Source organism: Rhinatrema bivittatum, chromosome 4, assembly GCF_901001135.1.
Source record: "Rhinatrema bivittatum chromosome 4, aRhiBiv1.1, whole genome shotgun sequence".
NCBI lineage: Eukaryota > Metazoa > Chordata > Amphibia > Gymnophiona > Rhinatrematidae > Rhinatrema > Rhinatrema bivittatum.
This window is the reverse complement of record NC_042618.1, coordinates 449,081,448-449,103,582: the sequence shown is the minus strand read 5'-3', so window position 1 is coordinate 449,103,582 and position 22,135 is coordinate 449,081,448.

Sequence of the window (22,135 nt, the reverse complement as noted above, 5' to 3'; positions counted from 1 at the left end):
TTAATTTGATTCATTTCTCCAAAACGCTTTTATTTCCTCCATGATCCTTAGAGCAACTGTAACTTTTGATCCTCAGTTCCTGTCCCACGGAAAAATAAACTACATGAATATTTTTATCAAATCCCTGATGTCTAAAGGATTTTAAGAAAGGACAGAACCAATACCACAGAGAAAGAATCTTCAGGGTTGGGAAGTTTAAAGAATCAGTACTAAATATTTTAATTAAAATCTACTGTCATGTTTAAAGCATTATGTGAATTGCACAATATTCAATTGCATCTCTGTGTCTGGCTCCCATTCTTGTAATAAAGGCATCACAGTCCCATTCCAATTCTGGCTGCAACCACTTGGCATTAAGGAATGAGGTGGTGTGTCTCTGTCTCTGGACTCTCTATGTCAAACCACTGAAATTGTTTAGAAATTATTACAAGCCAAATTGAGCTGAAGATATCCATAAAAGTCTCAAAGACTTATATCATACTTTTGCACAATTTCTTGAAATAATAATACCTGACCTGTCCTACTTCCTCTATTGCGTGCAAGATCAATTCTATTCCCTTAGGGGTAGATTTTATAAAGTTGCGTGTGCCCGTCCATGTGGGCATGCTACCCAGCGTGTGCACATGGACGCCTGATTTTATAACATGCGAGCGCAGGTGCGCACATGTTATAAAATCGGGGGTCGGTGCGCACAAGGGGGTGCACAATTGGGCAACTTGCGTGCGCCAACGCCCGCGGCATTCCCCCATTCCCCCCCCCCCCCCGGCCGCTCCAAAATCGGAGCAGCCTGGGAGGGAACTTCCAAACCCCTCCTAACCTAACCTCCTTTCCCCTTCCCCTAACCATACCACCCCCCTAGCCCTCACCTAGACTCCTCCCCGACCTTTATCTTACCTGTTGCGTCTGCCTCCGGGCAGGCACAGGCTGCGCACACTGGCAGCCTGCTGGCATGCCATCCCCCAGCACAGTAGCAAATGGCCGCTGTGCCAGGAGCCTCTGACCCTGCCCTGCCCCCACCCTGCCCCTTCTCCGGGACATATACGCGTCCCGGGGCTTTACGCGTGTCGCCAGGCCTTTCTAAAATAGGCCTGGCGCACGTAACCCCACCTACGCATGTAAATCCAATGGATTCACGCGCGCAGGCTTTTTAAAATCCGACCCTAATTGTTAACACTGGATAATACTCTGAGGGTTAATGCGGCCTTCTAAAGTCACAACATTTTATTAGGAGGTGTAATTAACTTTAGTGACCTTAGTAAGCCTCATTAATATGAGCTTCTAAGCTTAGCTGACCCCTCTCCCCTCCCAAATAGACAAAGACCTCCAGGCCTAATCATCTTGCATTCCCCTCTCCCAGATCAAACACTTTCCAAATCTTTGCCAGAAGAAGGGAGTCATGCTGCTTCCTCTTGGCCATGGTTCCTAAATCAAAATGGTGTACTGACACTGTGACCTGCATACAACATATACAAGGCAGAGTGTCAGTGATACCATTTTGATTTTGGTGTTGCAGTTGGTAGGACGTAAACTGGCTCCCTACTGCTGGCAAATATTTCAAGGCCCACTCAACCCCCATCAAGGAGATGGGGGTTGAGTGGGCCTTGACGTCCTTGTTTCTTGGCTGGGACAGGGAGCTGGGGTCAGGTAGACCTGAAAGTGCTTGTTTGCTTAGGGGGTAGGCCTAGAGGTTCTTCCTTGTTTGGGGAGTATGTTGAGTTTATGAACTATAAAGGCATGATGGCATCTTTGAGTGGAGGCATGTGGGTATCAAGAGAACTGTGGAGGGGAAAGCAGAAGGAGGTTCCCCACACTAATTGGCCCTTTCACTGAGGGCTGGTTAATGTGGGGAAAATGAGTTACCATATTTATTTATTTATTTATTTTAAAATTTGTAGACCACATGTATTAATTTCTAAGGGCCTCATTTTCCATCCGGATCGCACACAATAAGGGACGTTTCGCACGTGAAAAGCCCCTTATCGCGTGCGATACCAAAATGGGGGCGGAGTCGGCCCCGGAAGAGGAAGAGTCGGGGCGTCACCGGGGCTGACTCCGCGAAGACGCCGCGGACGACGAAAAGGTAAGGCCCTTTTCTCGTCCAAGTTCGCGCCCAATAGCTTCACCTTCTATGGTGGTGCTATTGGGTGCGAAACCGGCAGTGATCGCACCGCAACGGTGCAATCGCTGCCGGCTAGCGCAGGTCCGCCCCCCATTTCGGCCCCCCGCCCGTCATTCCCTAAAGTATTGCATGAGTGGTTTACATAAATGCATACATAATTATTAAAGCATAAAAACATAAGGATATAAAAATATAGACACTGGCTCATAAAACAAAATAAAATAAAATAATTTAAAATCTTAAAGCAGAACATAAAACAAATGCATTAAAAATTAATCCTTGTGACTTTGCTTATTTTAAATTAAATAAAACCTCTATGTATTTAACTCCTATGGGGCTCATTAATCATTAATTTACTACATGAGATGTTAAAATTCAATATACTATTGGCATTAAAACCTGAAGGAAACACATGTTATCATTCCAATTTTGATAAGGGTTTTATCTCTTAGCGGAGACAATTGGTGGACCAGGTGGATTATAATATGAATTTTGAATTCTCAGTACAGTATAAATAACTGATATTCTGGGATAAGGCACTTGTTACAATTTCAACTGCTACATAGCCTCACTGTACCCTGATGAGGATACCTCCCTAAGCAGAGGTCTCCAGTGAGTCCCACTCTGACCTGTTCTCACTATCTCATCCATGGTCTCAAGCCTCAGCCTGTCTGGCAGCTTCTGCTCAACCAGGAGACTGCAACAAGCATATTCTCCAGGCTGGAGTCTGGAAGCTAAGATTTAATGTTAACAAATGCAGAGTCATGCATTCATAAACCCAAAAGAGGGTACAATTCTTCCATGCACAAAACAAGAGTAGGAACTAGGGGTGATGATCGTATCTGATGATCTCATGGTGGCCAAACAGGTGGATAAGGCAATGGCAAAAGCCAGAAGAATGCTTGGGTGCATTGTGAGAAGAATGGTCAGCAGAAAAAGGAAGGTGATATTGCCCCTGTATAGGTCCCTGGTGAGACCTTACTTGGAATACTATGTACTATTCTGGAGGCTGCACCTTAAAAAGGCTATAAACAGGTTGGAGTCAGTCCAGAGGGTGGCTACTAAAATGGTCAGTGATCTTTGAAGCATGTGGGGGGACAGATTTAAACAGATGAGATACAAGTAGTTCTAAATACCCTGTTGGAAATGTCGGATAAAATAACTCTTGAAGAAATTTGGAAAGCACTTACAAAGATGAATATGGCTATCAATGACTTAACCAATGTTGTAAAATGAAATATGGAAGTGAAGGAAGTGACACATAAGCTGGAAAATAAGATTCGATTGGTTGAAAAGTCCTTGAATAAAGTGGAAATAAAAATTAAGGATATAAAAGTTGTACAAACCAATTTAATAAAATCTGAGAATCTGGTAATGAAGAAGATGGATTTTCTGGAGAATGAGATAAGGAGAAATAATTTAAGATTTCTGAATTTCCCCAAGACAAAATGGACGACACCAAAAGATCTTCTTTAAAATTACCTGATTAACATCTTAGGTTTCTCAGAGACAAATATCCCAGGGACTTCCAAACCATATTATCTGCCTGGAAAAGAAGTACATTTGCAGCAAGAAGAACAGGATAATATATCCGCTGATAACCTTACAGATTTTTTGGGAAAAATCTTATGAAGGCAAAATAGAAACAAGGGCAACATTACTTGTGACGTTTATACAGATAGAGATAATATATTGAGATTATCCTTTCGGAAACAGTTACAGCTTTTCTATGGTTATCAAATAAGAGTCCCCCCCCCTTACCACACCACCTTCCACAGAACCACATAACCACATATTCAGGTCGATCCAGTAAAGTGTGCTCCGTCGGAGCGTACTGTCACCCTGCTCTGGACGCGTGTTTTCCCTTACCCCTTATTCAGTAAGGGGAGGAAAACACGCGGCCCACCCGCGGCACCTAATAGCGCCCTCAACATGCAAATGCATGTTGATGGCCCTATTAGTTATTCCCGAGCGATCCAGTAAGTAAAATGTGCAGCCAAGCAGCACATTTTACTCTAAGAAATTAGCGCCGCCCAAAGGTCGGCGCTAATTTCTTTCGGTGCCAGGGAAGTGCACAGAAAAGCAGTAAAAACTGCTTTTCTGTGCACCCTCCGACTTAATATCATAGCGATATTAAGTCGGAGGTCCCCAAAAGTAAAAAAAAGTAAAAAAAAAAAAAAAAAAAAATTTTGAATTCGGCCCGCGGCTGTCGGGCCGAAAACCGGACGCTCAATTTTGCTGGCGTCCGGTTTCCGAGCCCGTGGCTGTCAGCGGGCTCGAGAACCGACGCCGGCAAAATTGAGCGTCGGCTGTCAAACCCGCTGACAGCCGCCGCTCCAGGCCAAAAGGAGGCGCTAGGGACGCGCTAGTGTCCCTAGTGCCTCCTTTTCCTCGTTTGCACCGCGTCGCCTAATTTAAATACTGGATCGCGCGCACCGGCGAGGGGCCGGTGCGCGCGCCGGGAGAGCGGGCGTTAGTCCGCTCTCCCACGGACTTTACTGGATCGGGCTGAAAGTGATCAACCCCAAAAACCCATGCCTTCTTACTACACTTAATGCCAAGTTTTAATGATTTTCTCTACCTCTAACATAACTTATGACTCCCCACAAACCAATTGATACGCATGATACAAAGTTTTCAATGCAAAATGTTATAAAGTGCAATGCTATATTATATAAAATACAATGAATATTTCATAAAGTCCGATGCAAATTGTCTGATGCAAATTTTAAGTGGAGTGAGGAATCAAGTAAGGATCCTAATATAAAGTCTTGTGGGGTGATTAGTGTAACTTAGGGATGTGCAGAAGGGACGGATTCGTCCGATTCGATATTCGTATTTGTCGGGACCCAAATACGTTGTATTCGTTTTCATAGGGGGAAACCCGATTTGTCCATTAGTTGAATTCGGTATTCGTTTTCCATTTTTAAAGATGGCGCCGGCCATCCAGTGCTCCCTCCATGTGACAGGGGCCAGCCAATGGCATGGATACCCTGTCACATGGTAAGGGCAAAGGCCATCGGCGCCATTTTCATTAGTGTCAGCCGACGGCCCGAGAGCGGGAGATCGCTCCCAGTACCCCCACTGGACCACCAGGTACCTGTAAAATGTTTTTTGGGGGGTCAGGAGGGTGGGGGAAGCTAAGGGATTGGTTTTAAAGGGTCGGATGGGTTTTTTGTTTATCGGCTCGGGCGCAGCCGATAAACAAAACTGTGATCGGGCCGGACGAAAAAAACCCCACGATGTGAATCAGAACCGGAATCGGTTCGGATTCCGGTTCCGATTCACATCTCTAACATTCAGTGCCAGTGCCAGAGAGAAGGACCATTGTTTGGTCAGAGGTGATATATTGTCACAATGTTACAGGCCAATGGTTATTAGAGGTGCACTATTACCTTCACATAACTAGACAACTGATTGGTCCCCAACAAAGTGAAGACATAGGTACTGCACCTCTAGCCAAACATTTGTACACATATTCTACCAGACTGCATATGGAGGTGAACATTGATAACTAGTGCCCATCTCACATACATGCCCATGTACCCAACAGTTAGCTAAGAGTATACTCTCTGGTTAAGGCAGCTGGCGCCAATACTGAAGTGCCACAGTAAGGAGCTTCCTGTTTAGCTCTCACTATCTTCCTTGGGAGCATAAATTAGCTTTTGGTTGTATGCCTGTCAAAAAAAGTGCCTACTTGGAATGGCCACTGACACTCTAGCATGCAAGGTCATGTGGTTCCAAAACCTTTGATCTAGTGAACTCTTAAGAGAAAAAGCACACAATAAAAACAAACAAGCAGAAAGTGTTCTTTCAAACCTATGACCAGTTTATTACACAACAAATGTCAACATATTGAAATCAAGTCAACATCTTTGGTAATCATAATCTGCAAGGACAAGATATGTAATTACACATCACATTGTAACTGAAATGAGCAGCACATTGAGGGTATACATCTGCATACATTGTTACAAATTACAACATTTCATAAACAGTATTAGCATATTATCCTTTTACACAATCATGATTATAGCAAAGAACATAGGACGCAGAAATGGCATCCCACTAGCTACAGAACAGCTCTAATGTTAGAGCTGATAGCATCACAACTATGTGATGTAAACCAAAAGGCCCCCAGACAGTCCATGTTGAAAGAGTGCATTCAAAGGGGGACAGGCTAAGGGTCAAGGCAGCAGAGTTCAAGTGAAGGCCCCAGATAGTCCATGTTGAAAGAGGGCACATAAAGGGAGGACAACCTAAGGGCCAAGGCAGCAAAGGTTAAATAGCAGGCAGCAGGACCAGGACAGAAGAACATAGCATGGAGATCAAGGAACAGGCAAAGACACCGCAGCATAGAGGCAGGAACCCCAGGAAAAGACACAACAGCATGGAGGTAGCAGCCCCAGGAGAAGACACAGCAGCATGGAAGCAGCAGCAGGATGAGCTGAGATGAGATGAGATACTAGCATGGACACAGCAGCAGGATGAGATGAGATGAGATGATACAGATACCAGCATCAGGAACAGTAGATGAGACATGATGAGAAGAGGCAGCAGCTGGACTGTGACTGGAGAATGCATAAAGGAGGCTGGAGTATGGGCAGAGCATTGAAAAGGGCTTTAGAACTAGGCAGCAGGACAACAGTGGCAGACAGTAGACCATCCCCTTCAGCAAGCCGGCACAGGAACTCTGTAGTGAGAACAGACCCAGCAGTCTTCTTCCATCTAGTAGGCACAGAAACTCTGTAGTGAGGATGGGGCTAGCAGTCTTCTTCCATTTATCTGGCACAGGAACTCTGTAGTGAGGATGGGCCCAGCAGTCTTCTTCCATCTAGCCAGCATAGGAACTCTCTCTAGAGGCTCAGCCAAGCTTGTTCAACAAGTCTTTTTATATGTATTACAGGGCATCAGTTGCAAACCTTCATGGCCCTTTGCCATGCCATGGCTTGCCACTTGGGAGTGGCATGTCTTTGGGGATAACCCTGGGTCATCTGTCTGCTACATGGCATAGAGTCTTGAGATGCTGGGGAAGGCACTGGTGGAGGCTCCGGCATTCTTTGGAGAATTTGGGTGAGGAAACAGGTGAAGGTTATTTAATGAAGTAGCCACTGTGCTGAGTGCTTGTGTGTGGGCTGCCATCTGGTCACACAGGGCCTAAGTCTGCCTTTTGACAGCCTTTTTCAGATGCACTAGCTCTGCCCATATGTGGTGGAGGTGGACACCATGGCTCCTTTCCAGCTTATACCTTGAGGCTTCGGTCGATACCGGTGCTGGTGCCAGAGCTGTTGCCAGAGCTGGTGCTAATACTGTGCTTGTCATGACCAGAGTGGAGGTTTGAGCCTCCAGAAGTGACATGAGGGGGCTGGAGGATTGCTCCAGCTCAGTATCTGCTGCCTCGTGTTGGCCATGTATTGTGCTGGAGCGAGGTTGCGCTGGCTCAACCGTGTGCCACAGCAGGCTGAGTTCCTCCATGAAGTTTGAAAGATTTAAGCTCACATTCAGTGGCCTTGCTGAGCCAAGGGTTTGCAGGGTTTGGCTGTGCTCAGGAGGCTGCTGCTGCTGCTCCTCCTCCTCCTCGCTGAAAAAGTATCTGAGCATCCATAAGTAAGGGGGCATGGAAAGTGCTGCTGCATGGCTGGTCCCTGGCTCTTCACTGCTAGTCCCTGGGGCTTCACTGCTGGTTCCTGGGGCTGGATGACTGAGACCAGCAGAAACGTTGGCGAGAGCTGTGAAAGCAAAAAAGAACACATAAGTACTAAAGTACTTATGGACCATTTGGCATGAGATTTGCACTTTGCATGTCAATCAATGTAAGCATCTTATGCCAAATGATGAGCACAACTGTAGCAGCCTTGCCATTTACAGGTGAGGTGAACTTATTGGCTCTGGCTTACGGGGTGTCCAGCCGCTGAGCCATGTCCTTGAACAAATTTGGTCCCAGCCGTTAGACAAGGCACTCCTCCATGGGCATAAACACAATTGGACGAGGGGCTCCTCTGCTGAATGGACTTGTTGCAATTTGCCACCTTTATCTTGAACTGGATCTTTATGTCCAGGTACCTTTGTGCCACCTGCTCCCCACTGTGTCTCCTGCCACTGCACCTTGAGATAGCCTGGGTAATGGTGTACCAGATCTGGTCCTTGGCTGCCCTCGAGGTCTTGACCGCATGGTTGCCAAAGAGCATGGCATAATGTTCCAGGACCCCAGCAATGATCATCTCATTGTCCTCCGGGCTGAAAGTTAATGCCCTGAGATGAACGTGCCCTTCTGCAAAGCTGCAAACGGGGTGCCATTTCTGCTTCCAGAGAGGTGTCCTCCCTTTCCTGACTCACGTTCCCACTCCTCTCTTTCCTCCCTTCTTCCTGCCCCTCCTGCACCTGCCCTACCAACTGCCCTCTCCTCTGCCTCTCTATCACTAGCCTGTCGTCTTCCTCCCAGCGGACTCACCTGCCTATCCCCTTCCCCCTTCCCCCTCCTGCCTCCTCCTATGCCTACCACTTCCCTATCTCTACTCCTGTCCCTGTCCCTACTACTCCTCCTCTTCCTTCCTCTAGCAGTCTTGCCCTCGTCCTCCCTCCTCCTCTCCTCCCTCCTCCTCTCCTCCCCTTCTCTCCTCACACCTCTCCCCACACCTCTCCTCTCCTTTCTCCCCCTGCCTCTCACACTCTCCCCTATCCCTGTCTACTTTTTGGGCTCCTAAATTTAGGCATGCAAATAGGTACAATTTTCAATTTGCCAGATCTAGGTGCCAAATTCCTTAAATTAGGCCCTGCTTCCCAGAGAATGCCATACTTTAGAGAAAGCATAGAAGAGGTAATCCTGAAAATGAAGTCTCACATGAAATGGTCTTCCTGAATTGGCGTTGCCTTGCTCCCTTTCCTGTTAAAGATCCACCTCTGAGATTGCTTTTAAATCCAAAACCCCTTGAATCTTTCTGATCTTCACCCTCTTGTGTTAAACATGTCTTACCAATTACTTGAAATTATTTGCCTGTGTGTCTCAACTAGATTGAAATGTCCAAGGAGTAGGGGCCGGCTCTATGTATCTGTATAGCAATGTGTACATCTACGGACACTGCAGAAATGTTAGATGGCAGTAGCAGTGGGTCTACATGAACCCCACTCCATAGAGGGATAAACAAACGGAGACTTTGGTTTTCTGGTTTTGGTGGAGATATTGTCTTATTCTAGAAACACTGTGCTGAAGAAAATCAAGGACTGAGCATAGCCTGAGCAGCCACTTCTTGTAATCCATGGAGGGAAAGGAAAGAGCCAAAAAACCCCCGAAACAAACAAAAGGAGACAGCTTTAGCTCCATTACCAAGCAGTGCAGTTAAGTTACAGCAATCCTTCTGAAAGAAAATGGAAGACATACGTATAAAGAGGGGCTTGTGAGCAATTTTCTACCATCGCATGAAATGCAGCGTTTAAGATTAGTGAATCTTCTTTGAGTTGCTAACACCCCCCCCCCACCACCAGAACTATTTATTTCAAAAGATGGTACCAGGAACCTGTTACAGGATTTGTCACAACGGCACCTTGTTGCACCTTTGAAACATTTACTGTACACCAGTGCTTGCCTTGCTAGCCTCCTCCAGATAAGTCTTTTGCTTAAGTTGCAAACAAATTAAAAACTCATAAAAAAAAGAGTGATATGAGTGACCCATCACCATACTTACAGACCGCTGGACTGAAACATTTCAGAAGCACATCTGATTTGCAATTAGTGGTTTACAAATACGATGGTCACTATAGTAATTCAAACAGGCATTTTGCATGTCATTTATTGCATCACAAGTTTAAACTGGTCAGAAGGATTTTTTTTTTTTTGCATATTGGCATTTTGTAGTTTTACTCTAATTTTTGCCTCAGGTGATATTACTTTTGAGAATTGAAAGAAGCCAGTTTATCAGAAAGCCAAGGAATAAGATAATAGGCAATGATTAAGCAAGTGCGTGCAAAGGAAAAATATTCTGCAACCCAAGAGATTGGGAGGAGGTAGGTAAAGAAATATGTGTTCTGGCTTATTTGAAGAATTCCCAAACTCCCATCCAAAATCTGTGGTTTTTCTTTCTGTCACATAACATTTTTGGATTGAGTATCAGTGCTGAAGAGGGACTGAAAAGAAGAGACCTAAAATATGTAAATGTATGCCCTGTTTTATTACATCAAAGAAAAGTGATTTATTATGTATATGAGATGTTTAAAGGTGGGTGGTATTGCATTTGTTCTTGCTTGAGATGTTCAATTTTTTTGGTTACCAACTTGATTTCAAAATGACATATTTGTTTTGAGAGCCATTCTGGCAATGTCCAGTGTTATGAAAGTGGACCCCTGTTTCGAGGTAGACAGCTACCGTCGAAGGGCTGTTTGGACCGGAAAGACTTGACTGAAGGCTTCACCCTGGAAGCACGCAACCCCCCCCAGGAGGAGCCTGTAGGGGTCCGGCTGCTGGGACTTAGGCGACTCCTCTTGAAGACTGAAGAAAGGTCTGGATGCAGGCGCCTCCTGCAGGTCGTGGGTTCCAGATGGCTGGCGCCTCCAGCAGGTCGTAGCAGCCTGAGGACGGAGTCGTAGAAGAATCCAAAGCCGGTCCGAGGTTCGATACACAGGCGAGGTCTGAATCCAGTCCAGGGTCTAAGCAGGAGAAGGGTCCAAAGCCGTACCAGGATCAAGCCAGGAGAAGACACGTCCACCAGTCCAGAAGTCAGGAGCCAAGAATCAATCCACGGAGCAGGGAAGCAGAACGGGACAAAGAATCAGGAACAGAGAACACAGGAACAAACTCAGGCAGGAACCTCAATACCAAGGCAAGGTCTGAATGCTCAGGCCTTGCCTTAAGTACCAAAAGCCAGGGGAGGAGCCTCCGAAGGAGCCATGACAACTTCCTGTCATGGCTCCTTTAAGAGCAATCTTCAGCTGCGTGCGCGGCCCTAGGGGAAGCCATGGGGGTGAAGCCGAACCCCGAGGAGCCAGCCAGCCCGGCAGCACGGCAGCGGCCGCAGGAAGAAGCAGGAGGGCAGTCTGCCCCGCAGGAGCCCCGACTGCCGTCAGACGTCCCGGGTAATTATTCTCTTCGCACCCGCCGGCCTGTCCTCAGTTGCAGTCCGCCGCGGCCGGCGGCCATGACACTCGGCCCCGGTCTCGGCTTGCTGCTGCCGGTGGTGCTAACATCCAGAGTGGACCTCAAAGCTTCTACTAACTTTTTCTGTGAGTTGATAGATTCAAAGTAATCTAGTTCCCAAAGTGATTTTTAAAAAGTGAAAGACCAAGTGTAGACTGTGGCAGCAACAATCCCCCCAAGGTGTAGAGTTTGTTTTATGGCAGCAAGGCAATGTAAACCACCCGGGCAGGGAGCTATTTTCTAGCATGGTCACATTGGTAGTCGGATTTCAGTCTTTAGAGAGGTATATTTTTTGCACTAACATGCATGCTACTATCATGTACATAGTCTAGAGGCAATTTTTTAGTGTTTACATTTGATGATGATTGAGCCATGGAGATATTTTTATCTTTTGCAACTCAGTCTGCTGTCAGATTGGATATGAGACATTTCTGCTCATGTTTATTTCAGTCTATGCTTTATCCTCTTTTACTGTTGTTATTCTATTTTATTTTATTCTGTTATGTCGTTCAAGTTTGACTTTTTAATGCTCTGTATTTTATTTCATGTTCTTTGGCTTTACTGTGAATGTCATTATTTGTATGCCACTGACTGAACAATTTGTAAAGGTTTGTGAGCACCAAATATGAGAGATATGCGTGTGTTGTGGACGGGCGCGTGCCACCCACATTTTAAAAAGGCCCATGACAATGCGCATATCTCTCATTACGTGCACAAAACATTTTGGGGAAAAGGGGCAGGGCATGGGCATGGTCTGGTTGGGGCATGGGCAAGGTTGGGGCATGGGCAAGTTTGGGGCAGAGGCATGATTTCTGCGCATTCGTATTTGTGTGCACAAATGTGTGCCAGCGTCCCTACCGCGTGACTTTACTTCTACTATGGACAATGTGTAAGTAATAAAATAAAAAAATATAGGCTACTTAGCAAGGTGTACGGGGTCTGGCCTAACTGGGTAAAAGGTAGGCAGAGTAATGGGGGGGGGGGGGAGGCTGATTGGTTAACTGGGTGAACTGGGAATGAACTGGGAAAATGGCTTATAGCGTCGGCGTATGTGTCTAGTAAAATCCCCTTACTGACACGAGCAAGGCAACATTAGCTTAATTTAATGACCAGAAAAACAAGCAGTGAGAAGAAGAAGAAGAAAAATAGAGCAATAGCCCTGGTTTCTCTCTCAGCTTTTCAGATACCACATTCTCCATTCTCTGTTTAACCTTATCAAGACTAATCAATTGAATTTGCTAAGAGATTGCACATTGCACGTACAACTAATGATCGTTTGGTTGTATGTATTGGGGTAGATTTTATAAAAGTATGCCCGCGCGTACTTTTGTTCGCGCGGAGCGGCCTCGGAGGGAACTTTCCTTCCACCCCCCCGCACCTTCCCCTCCCTTCCCCTACCTAACCCACCCCCCCAGCCCTATCTAAACCCCTCTACCTTTGTTTGACAAGTTACGCCTGCCCGAGGCAGACGTAACTCGTGCGCGCTGGCCACACAATTCCCCGGCCTGGGAGCAGATTTGGAGGCCTCAACCATGCCCCCGAAATGCCCCTGGGCCAGAACCATGCCCGCGGTCCCGCCCCCTAATGACGTGCCGCCGCAACACGTCCCCCAGGAAAGCCCCGGGACTTACGCACGTCCCGGGGCTTGCGCACACTGCCGAGCCTATTCAACATAGGCTCGGTGCATGCAGGGGGAACTTGGGGCAGGTTTCCGGGGGGTATGCGCGTATCTTACGCGTGTACCCCTTTGAAAATCTGCCCCATTATGTGACACATACTGGGGCAGATTTTAAAAGCCTACGCGCATAAATCCAGGTGGATTTACGCACGTATGGGGGGTTACGCACACCGGGCCTATTTTCAAAAGGCCCGGCAGCGCGCATAAAGCCCCGGGACGCGCATAAGTCCCGGGGCTTGAAAAATGGGCTGTCCAGGGGCGGGGTGGGGGCGAGGCCAGAGGTCTCCGTACGGCTGCTGGGCTGGGGGATCGTGCACCAGCACTTGGCCGGAGCGCACCACCAACGCCTGCCCAGAGGCAGGCGCAACTTATAAAATAAAGGTATGGGGGGTTTAGGTAGGGCTGCGGGGCGGGTTAGGTAGGGGAAGGCAGGGGAAGGTGGGGGGGGGGGGGGGAGGAGAAGGAAAGTTCCCTCCAAGGCCATTCCGATTTCGGAGCAGCCTCAGAGGGAACGGGTAAAGCCATCAGGGCTCCCCTAGTGGTCGGCGTGCACAAGGTGCACTAGTGTGCAATGTCTTGCATGCTCCGACCCCGGATTTTGTAACATGCACGTGGCTGCGCGCACGTTATAAAATCGGGCATACATTTGTGTGCGCCAGGTTGCACACACAAATGTATGCCCGTGCGTATGTCTTAAAATCCGGCCCGCTGCCTTTAGCTTTAAACATACTTAATCTTATACCACTTATTTGGATCAGAAAGGATTAAAAATGGGCAATAAAGTTATATGGCAAGCTGAATAGTAAACTTGGAGTGAAACAGAAAACATCAGCAGAACTCGGAGAAAGACTCTGTATAAGTCCTGTTGACCAAGCACTACATACAAAGCATAACATTTAATATGAATTTACTCAAAATATTGGTTTCAGTTTCCTGATGACAGTTCTGTTTGGGAGCTGAAACAGATATATTTTCCTAATCAGCAAAAAACGATTGCACATCCCTAGTGCTTCTGTGGACTTTCCTTCGGTCTTCATGCATTGTTTGCCTTTATCTGCCGCCTCATGGAACTTGCAGTTTTCAGAGTCGCTGAATAGATTGCTAGTCCAGGGACTTGCCTGAGTTCTAATCCAGAAACAAAAAGTGATATAATAATTTATATTTAATAAAAAAATCAATAGTTATGTTTACAAAAAATAGTACAATAATTACAAACAATACATAGAATACAATAATTATATACTGGATAACATCCATCCAATACGTATTTTTTGAAAAAAAAACCAATCACACTCATCCATTCATTTAAATCCATCAAATCCCAAAATACAAAATCTCTCCCAACATGTTTCACTGTCCAAACAAGCTGGACAAGCACCATGGTGTTTTTTTGCAGTTGTTGCAGCCATAGTGTCTGCTTTGTTTGAAACCTTTGAGATTTTTCGTCGTTGAGACATTGAGGACGCTGTTCTGCTTTATCCTTCATACACATATACGTGCAGACTTTGCATGTTAAGACTGAAAAATATCTCGTGTATATATGGTGTTTGGGGAAGTGGACTGACATTGTGAACAGAATACAGAAAGGGGTTATATACCCTCGAGGATAAAGTATACAGAGACACCGACCCAGCCTTTTATGCCATGATATTGTGAACTCCCCTGAAGAAGCTTTGGACAGCGAAACATGTTGGGAGAGATTTGGTGTTTTGGGATTTGATGGTTTTAAATGTATGGATGAGTGTGAATGTCTTAAAAAAATACATATTGGCTGGCTGTTATCCTGTATATAATTATTGTATTCTATGTATTTTTTGTAATTATTGAAATATTATTTGTAAAAATAAACTATTGATTTTTTATTAAATATAAATGATTATGTCACTTTTTTTTATATATGAGATGTGTGATATATATTGTTAGATTGCCCTCGAATTGTGGGTTCTAATCAAGGCAGAATTTCATGAGACTTATTCCAACCACTGGGCTTTGACAGAGGCCCAGACAGTGAAGAATCCAGGATCAATCCCCCCCACTTTGTCCTGGACCTCACTGAGTATACCAAATTAAGTTCCTGTGTGTGTGTGTGTGGGGGGGGGGGACCTCACTCTCTACACACTCCTGTGACCCACATTATTCTCCATGAGCCCATGTTAGTCATCATCTCTGGTGCTCTGAATTACATAATTTCCCCTCCTGCCTGCTAGCTGTAGTTACACGATGTTAGGTTCCATATTAGGAGCTACCACTCAGGAAAAAGATCTAGGCATCATAGTGGATAATACTTTAAAATCATCGGCTCAGTGTGCTGCAGCAGTCAAAAAAGCAAATAGAATGTTAGGAATTATTAGGAAGGGAATGGTTAATAGAACGTAAAATGTCATAATGCCTCTATATCGCTCCATGGTGAGACCACACCTTGAATACTGTGTACAATTCTGGTCGCAGCATCTCAAAAAAGATATAGTTGTGATGGAGAAGGTACAGAGAAGGGCAACCAAAATGATAAAGGGGATTGAACAGCTCCCCTATGAAGAAAGGCTGAAGAGGTTAGGGCTGTTCAGCTTGGAGAAGAGACGGCTGAGGGGGGATATGATAGAGGTCTTTAAGATCATGAGAGGTCTTGAACGAGTAGATGTGACTCAGTTATTTACACTTTTGAATAATAGACGGACTAGTCTCCAAAGAGGAGTGGGAGAGTTTAAGCATGGGTAATCAGCACTCCTGGTATACTGATGATGTCAGGCCCCAACATTGGATGTCCATGCACATCCATTATGGGTGCTGGCAATGTCATCAAACACCATGAGTGCCGCCAATGGTGTCGAGTGTTTGGCAGCCAATGATGCTGTCAGTTCAAGAGGTATTAACCACAAGCATGGGCAGACTTCCATCCCGTGGAAGCATCAATTTCTCTGATGCCCATTCTATTATAGAGGCTTCAATTCTCTTGACATGCATTCCATTCTATTCCATGGAGGCATCAATTCCTTTAACAACTATTTCATTCCATTTCATGGAGGCATTGGTTCCCCAATTACCCAATCAATTTCATGGAGGCATTGGCAGTCTCTCTGGCATCCATTCCATGAAGGCGTTGGCAGTTCCCTTGATACCCATTCCATTGTATTCCATGAAGACACTGTGGGGGTAATTTTCAAAGGAGTTACATGTGTAAATGTAACGTACTCTCATAGCAACTTTCAAAAACCATTTACTTGAGTAAAATGCACTTACTTGAGTAAATCCTATGGACAATTCAATGGTATGTATTTTAGCAATTTTCAAAAGCCCACTTACTCCAGTAAAGTGTATTTATTCGAGTAAAATCCAGTTTTACTCGAGTAAATGCTTTTGAAAATCAGGCCCTGTGGATATTGCCAATGCTGTTGATTGTCGTGGATGCTGTCAAGAACTGTTGAGTGCCAAGGGCACCATCACGCACTATTGATACCAGTGCGTACCATAGGCATGGAGTGCTGCTGGATGTGGTATAACACCATCAGCATGATGCACTGTAGAGCTTTGTTGAATTTTGTGCTGCTCCGAGTGCCACCAAGCACCATCAATGCCAAGTGCTATCATTGCTGGGTGCCACTGAGTGGTGCTGGTCACCATCAGGTGCTGTTTGCTCCAGACATCGTTGAGCACCATGGTTCCTACCAAATGTATCCTGTGATATCTGGAGCCATTGGACGCAGTAGGACATTGAGAACTGATGGAATCAGTGCAGGTGAAATATACAATGAGTAACATGCCATGGGCACTGTCGGAGTCAACATCAGTTCCTTCTGTGGCATGGGCAATGAAACATGCCACGACATGGGTGTAGATGGCAATGCCGACACTGAATCAGTGTCTGGTGCTGTAATGTCAGGTACACTTGTGCCTTCGACTGCATGGTTGAGCACGACCATGCTGATGCAAAGTGATGAAAACACCATGTTGCTGTTGATGCCCTGTAATAGGAATCAATGCCCAAGCTGCTGGTAAGAACTTTCTCCTGCGTAACGGAAGTGCATTTCAAATACCTGCTGTGAAGAACATGAAGATGTCACTTTGCACTGACACCTGAGGAAATAGATGGTTCCATCCACTCTGCATCTTAAATGACATCTACACATTCGGCCACGAGACACACACTGTCCTGGTGGATGATGTTTTATTCTAAAGTCTCGTATATAATTTAGCCTAGCCATGGCTGCATGCTTCATGGATTTGAAAGCTTGCATATGAGGCTCCACGCCCAAAAAGGTGAACTTTAAAAGCCTGGAGCACGCCAAAACCAGGAGATACACGCACAAATTGGGCTGGCCCACACCGCGCAGATTTTAAAAGGCGCCCATGTACATGCATATCTCCTGCTATGCGCATTAAAAAATTCTCTCAAAAACGGGGCTGGGTGGGTGGGGTCTGGGCGGGGCAGGGGCATTCCTGGATTTCTCAATGAAATCAGTGCATAAATACGTGCACAAGCGCGCGCTGGGGTCCCCTACCGCATAACTTTACTTCTGCTATGGATGGCGTGTAAGTCATAAAAGAAAAAAAAAATGGCAGATCAGCGGGGAATTAAAGGACGGAACTAACTAGGGGGGTTAGGAAGTCCTATCCTTTACCAGAATGAACTGGGAACGAACTGGTGAAATTGTCAATGGTGTGGACGTACTTCCCTTTTATAATCCCCCCACCTGTGCGCACACACATAAAATTGTGCACACGTGTACGCGCGTTCAGCCTATTTTATACCATGAGTGCATATATGCGCAAATGGACGCATTCCTGGACGCAAGCCGGCAAATGTGCGCACATATGCGCCTTCGTGCCTGTTTTAAAATTGCCGTCATTTTGAGGTCGCTTAGAGGCTTTCCCTCTCCTGCTTCAGCGGAGAACAAGAAGCATAAACCTACTGCTTATTTGTTTGCTTATTTAAACTATTTATATTCCGCTGATCCACAAATCTTAGCGGATTACAAGTAACACACAAAAATATTTAACGACAGCAATAATGCATCATGAAACAGCAATTGATTACAGAATAAATAGCGAGAGTCATGAGAAGACAAATACTCATTAACCAGCGAACCCAAATTATGTCGGGAATAGTTAGAGAGAAAAAATACAGTTTTAGCTGCTTTCTGAACCATAACAGGTCATTTTCTGCTCTGATCTCACCTGGAAGACTACTCCAAAGTACAGGCCCAGCTATACTGAAAATTTGTTTATGGGATACCGATAGATGAGAGAAACATAGAAATGACGGCAGAAGAAGACCAAACGGCCCATCCAGTCTGCCCAGCAAGCTACGCACTTTATCCATTTTTTTCCTCCCACCTGTTACTATTGGCTTCCAGTACAAGAACCTGTGGCAGCTACGGGTCCTGGAGGACAGTGCTTTTAGTGCAGAGCCACTGGGAAGTGCTTGCTAAAAAGGTTTTTCCCATGTTTATTGTTGTTGGAGAGAGAGGTAATTTGCCTTTGCAATCCCTGAGTGGGAACTGAACCCTGGCTTCCCTGGTTCAGGGCCCACTAGGCTATGACTCCACGCCAGAAGGTATTTAGATGAGATTTTGAGTAGATGAGTGGAGACACCGAGTAGGACAGTACCTGCGTATGGAAGAGACAATACGGGGTGAGGGGGGGAGAGGGTGCCAGGCCAGGGCCTTAAACTGTATTCTCCAAGAGACAGGAAGCCAATGGAGGTCAGTCAATGGCTGTCAAAGTGGTCCTTATCTATATAGGTGTCAATTCTACCTCGTATAGCAGCAGGGCCGCTTTAACTATGTAAAGGGTCCTGAGCAAACATTTGTGACTGGGCCCCCTTTAATATATTCCTTTATTGACTGCCACCCCCTCCCTCCCAGCACTCTCTCTTTCCTTTTCTCTCAGGCCAGCCCCTAGCAGCCTCCAATAACCCTGCCTCTGTGCTCTGTCCATCTGTTAATCTGAAGCTGCTGGCCCACTATTTTAACTTTCTTCCTCTTCTGCTCTAGACGATAGGAAGGCAGTTGCACCTCTTCTTCTGTTGTGTGGAGCCCATGAAAGTGCAGCATACAGCGTCCTCCTGCTTCCGGCCAGTGCAGGCTGACATGAGCATGGTGTTAATGGCCTTGCATTATGGGGCTCCCTCCTATTTAGGACCCAGGGAGGCAGCCTCTTTTGCCCATAGGAGGCTGTTCTATTGAAGAGCGAGGCTATCTTTAGCAGTAGGGCTTGAAGTCCTATGCCAAGTGGGCGAGGAATCTGTCCTGATAGTCATATTGCATCCGGGTCTAGAACCCTCATTGATCCCTGGTCAGGTGCAGAGTCAAGATTTCCACCGGGGCAAAATCCTGAGGCATTACTGATTCCATCTCTTAACAGAGAGGTTCTTGGACTTCTGCCTCAAGATACTCTCACCCTAGACTGGAATCTGGGGGTTTTATTTGAATCACTCAGTTTATATGGCCATATAAATTCTGAGAAGAAGCTAGATCCTGTAAGTTGAGATAGAAGCTGTGGAAGCTTCCTGAGTGAATGTTTGTCAGGGAGTTGGTAAAGTTGGGGAACTGCCCAACATTGCTCTATACAGCTTAGGGGCTGCTTCTCTATCCCTGCAGCCCTGGAATTTGTCTATTCATCTATCCCTTTGGAATCTAGAAGTGATTTCAGGGGGTAGTCATGGTGTGAAAGGTAAAGGTCTTAACATATGGCTTTGAGAAAAGGTCTTTTCCCTGTTCTGCCGGATACCTGTTTAAAATGCCTTCTCCATTTTCACATGTTGATTGATTAACCAATGAGGTTCACTTTCCCTTGGTTGAAACTGGTATTTATCCTATCATGTGGTAGGTAAGTCTGTCAAAGGACGGCCTTACATGTGTTTTCTATTGGGTGGGCTTTAGTCTAATTCAGCTCATTGCTGAGCCTTCCCCTGTGTTGTGGGATCTCAGCACGGTGCTCACCAAATGATTATAAGCTCTTTTGTGCCTTTTCACAGATATTATGCTGACCTGGGAGTTATCACTCAGTGGGTAGGGTCTGCTGTAGACCCTAATGCCTTTCCCACGTTCTTTGAAATTTTCTCCCAGAACATTACTTCTATGCACGTTTCTTGTCACTAACCAATGACGTGCATAAATCCATAAAGCTGATCTGTTGTTATTCTTCAGACTTTCTATTTGGAGGGCTCTAAAACACCAGATAGTCCACTGAAGTTCTTCTTGAGATCAAAAAAACCTGTAATATCTATATTTCTCTTGGTTAATGAATTTTGACCCTTTCTGTCACCCAGGAGGAGCTGGGTCTAGTGGGGCATAATAAAGCTCACTATGCTGGAGTTCTCACTGTGTCAGTTCCAAAGCTATGAAGTGGGATTTTCACCACACTTTCAAATGCCCTCCTCTTTTGGCAGGGGTTTCTGATGCAAAACTGAATTTTAAACTGCTGTCCTATGGAGTCTGTTTGAGGTGTACAACTCCACTGACTTCTAGAGCCTGTTATTGGTCAGACTGCCATAAAAAAGGGAGGAGAGGGGGAAGAGATTATATAAAGTTGGCCTGTCGCCACCCAAAACAGTAGAGCCTTTGGCACTGCTTAGTTTTTCAATTTTGTTTGAGGCAGCTTGTAGCTTGGGAGTCCCCATATGTGAGGACTGCCATCCTGCTTGTCCTTGGAGAAAGAAAAGTTACAGTGGTTCTTGGATGTACAACAAGATGGTAGTCCTCTCAACAATCTCCCAATTCACTTTGAACATGGCTGCTCCAAAGTTTAGCTTTATCATGGACTGAGGAGCACTGCCTGGGAGGCAGGGAAGTAGCTGGGACTGCACATGCTCAGTACAGCATGCTCAAAACTTCTAGAATCTTTGAATTCAAAGTTCTGTGCCAGGCTTCATTAGATTATGTAACATCCTGCTATCTATCAGAGAACCACTGTTTCAGGTAAAAAAACTTCTACTTACTTAGTGTTATCTTTTCAGAGGACAATTTTCAAAAGCCTTTTAACCAAGTAAAGATATGCAGGTAAAGGTATGCCTGTTGTTCTATAATTTTACATTGGCTCCCAATAGAACAAAGAATTCAATACAAAGCATTATGTTTAATACAAAAATTAATCTATGATGACAAAGCTGATTGACTCAATACTGCTCTTTGCTTGCATGTACCGCAGAAAAATCTTAGATCTGCTAATCAGGCACTGTTAACTGTTCCCTCAATTAAGACAGCACGAATGATGCAAGTTAGAGAACGGGCTCTGTACTTAGCAGGTCCCAGTTTATGAAATGCACTCCCATTAGAGTTAAGATTACAAAGAAACTACAAATTGTTTAAAGGAACGTTAGAAATGTGGCTTTTCAAACAAGCATTTGGCAATGTGAATGAAGAGAGCAAGTGAAGGGCAGTGTATATTTGAATTTTGGTGATTATCTGTAAAGTTAGTATTTTAGACATATTAAGATGAGTATAATTTTACTTGATAATTTCTATAGCACAATTATTGTTTTATTATTTTATAACATTTCATTTTATTATTTATATATGAAACAAATTTTTAAAGATTTTAGGAAATTTACATGTAATTTTAAGCTGAGAGTTGAATTATTGAAATTAGATTTTATGATATGAATCTTTGTTACTGATTTTAATGCATTGGCACTTTAAATATTTTAGTTTATTTTTGATATTTAATGTGATTATATGTGCCTTGATGTAAATTGTTATGATGGTAAAATTACTTAATGACAGTATATAAAAGTTACTAAATAAATAAAAGAAATAAATAATGAGTGCACTTTTACCTGCATTTTCATTGAGGCATTCCTGGGGTGGGGGGGGGGGGGTTAGGTCAAGGGAGAAAACAATGTGCGTAGTTTTGAATGGAAAAATTACTCACAGAAAAGCAGGTGAAAATCTCTGTAGGCACTTTTTCCTTGGGCAGTTTTGAAAGGGAAATTATGCACATATTTTCTCTTTGAATTGGTGCAAAATTCAAGAGTACTTTTCACCTGTCCTCACAGTTTTAAAATTTCCCCCTTGATGAAGTGTCTGGTACATTCTTTGTCTCCATTCTTCTTCTTCCTGCCTAAAACCTCAGTGGTTTCTTTTTTTTTTTTTTGACAGCATGACAAGTCACCACTTGTGACTTGTTACGAATACCTGCCAGATCACTTGAAACCTAAGTGAAGCTAAACACTTGCAGCAGTATCTTTATTTTCCTTCACTTTCTGTTCCTTCAC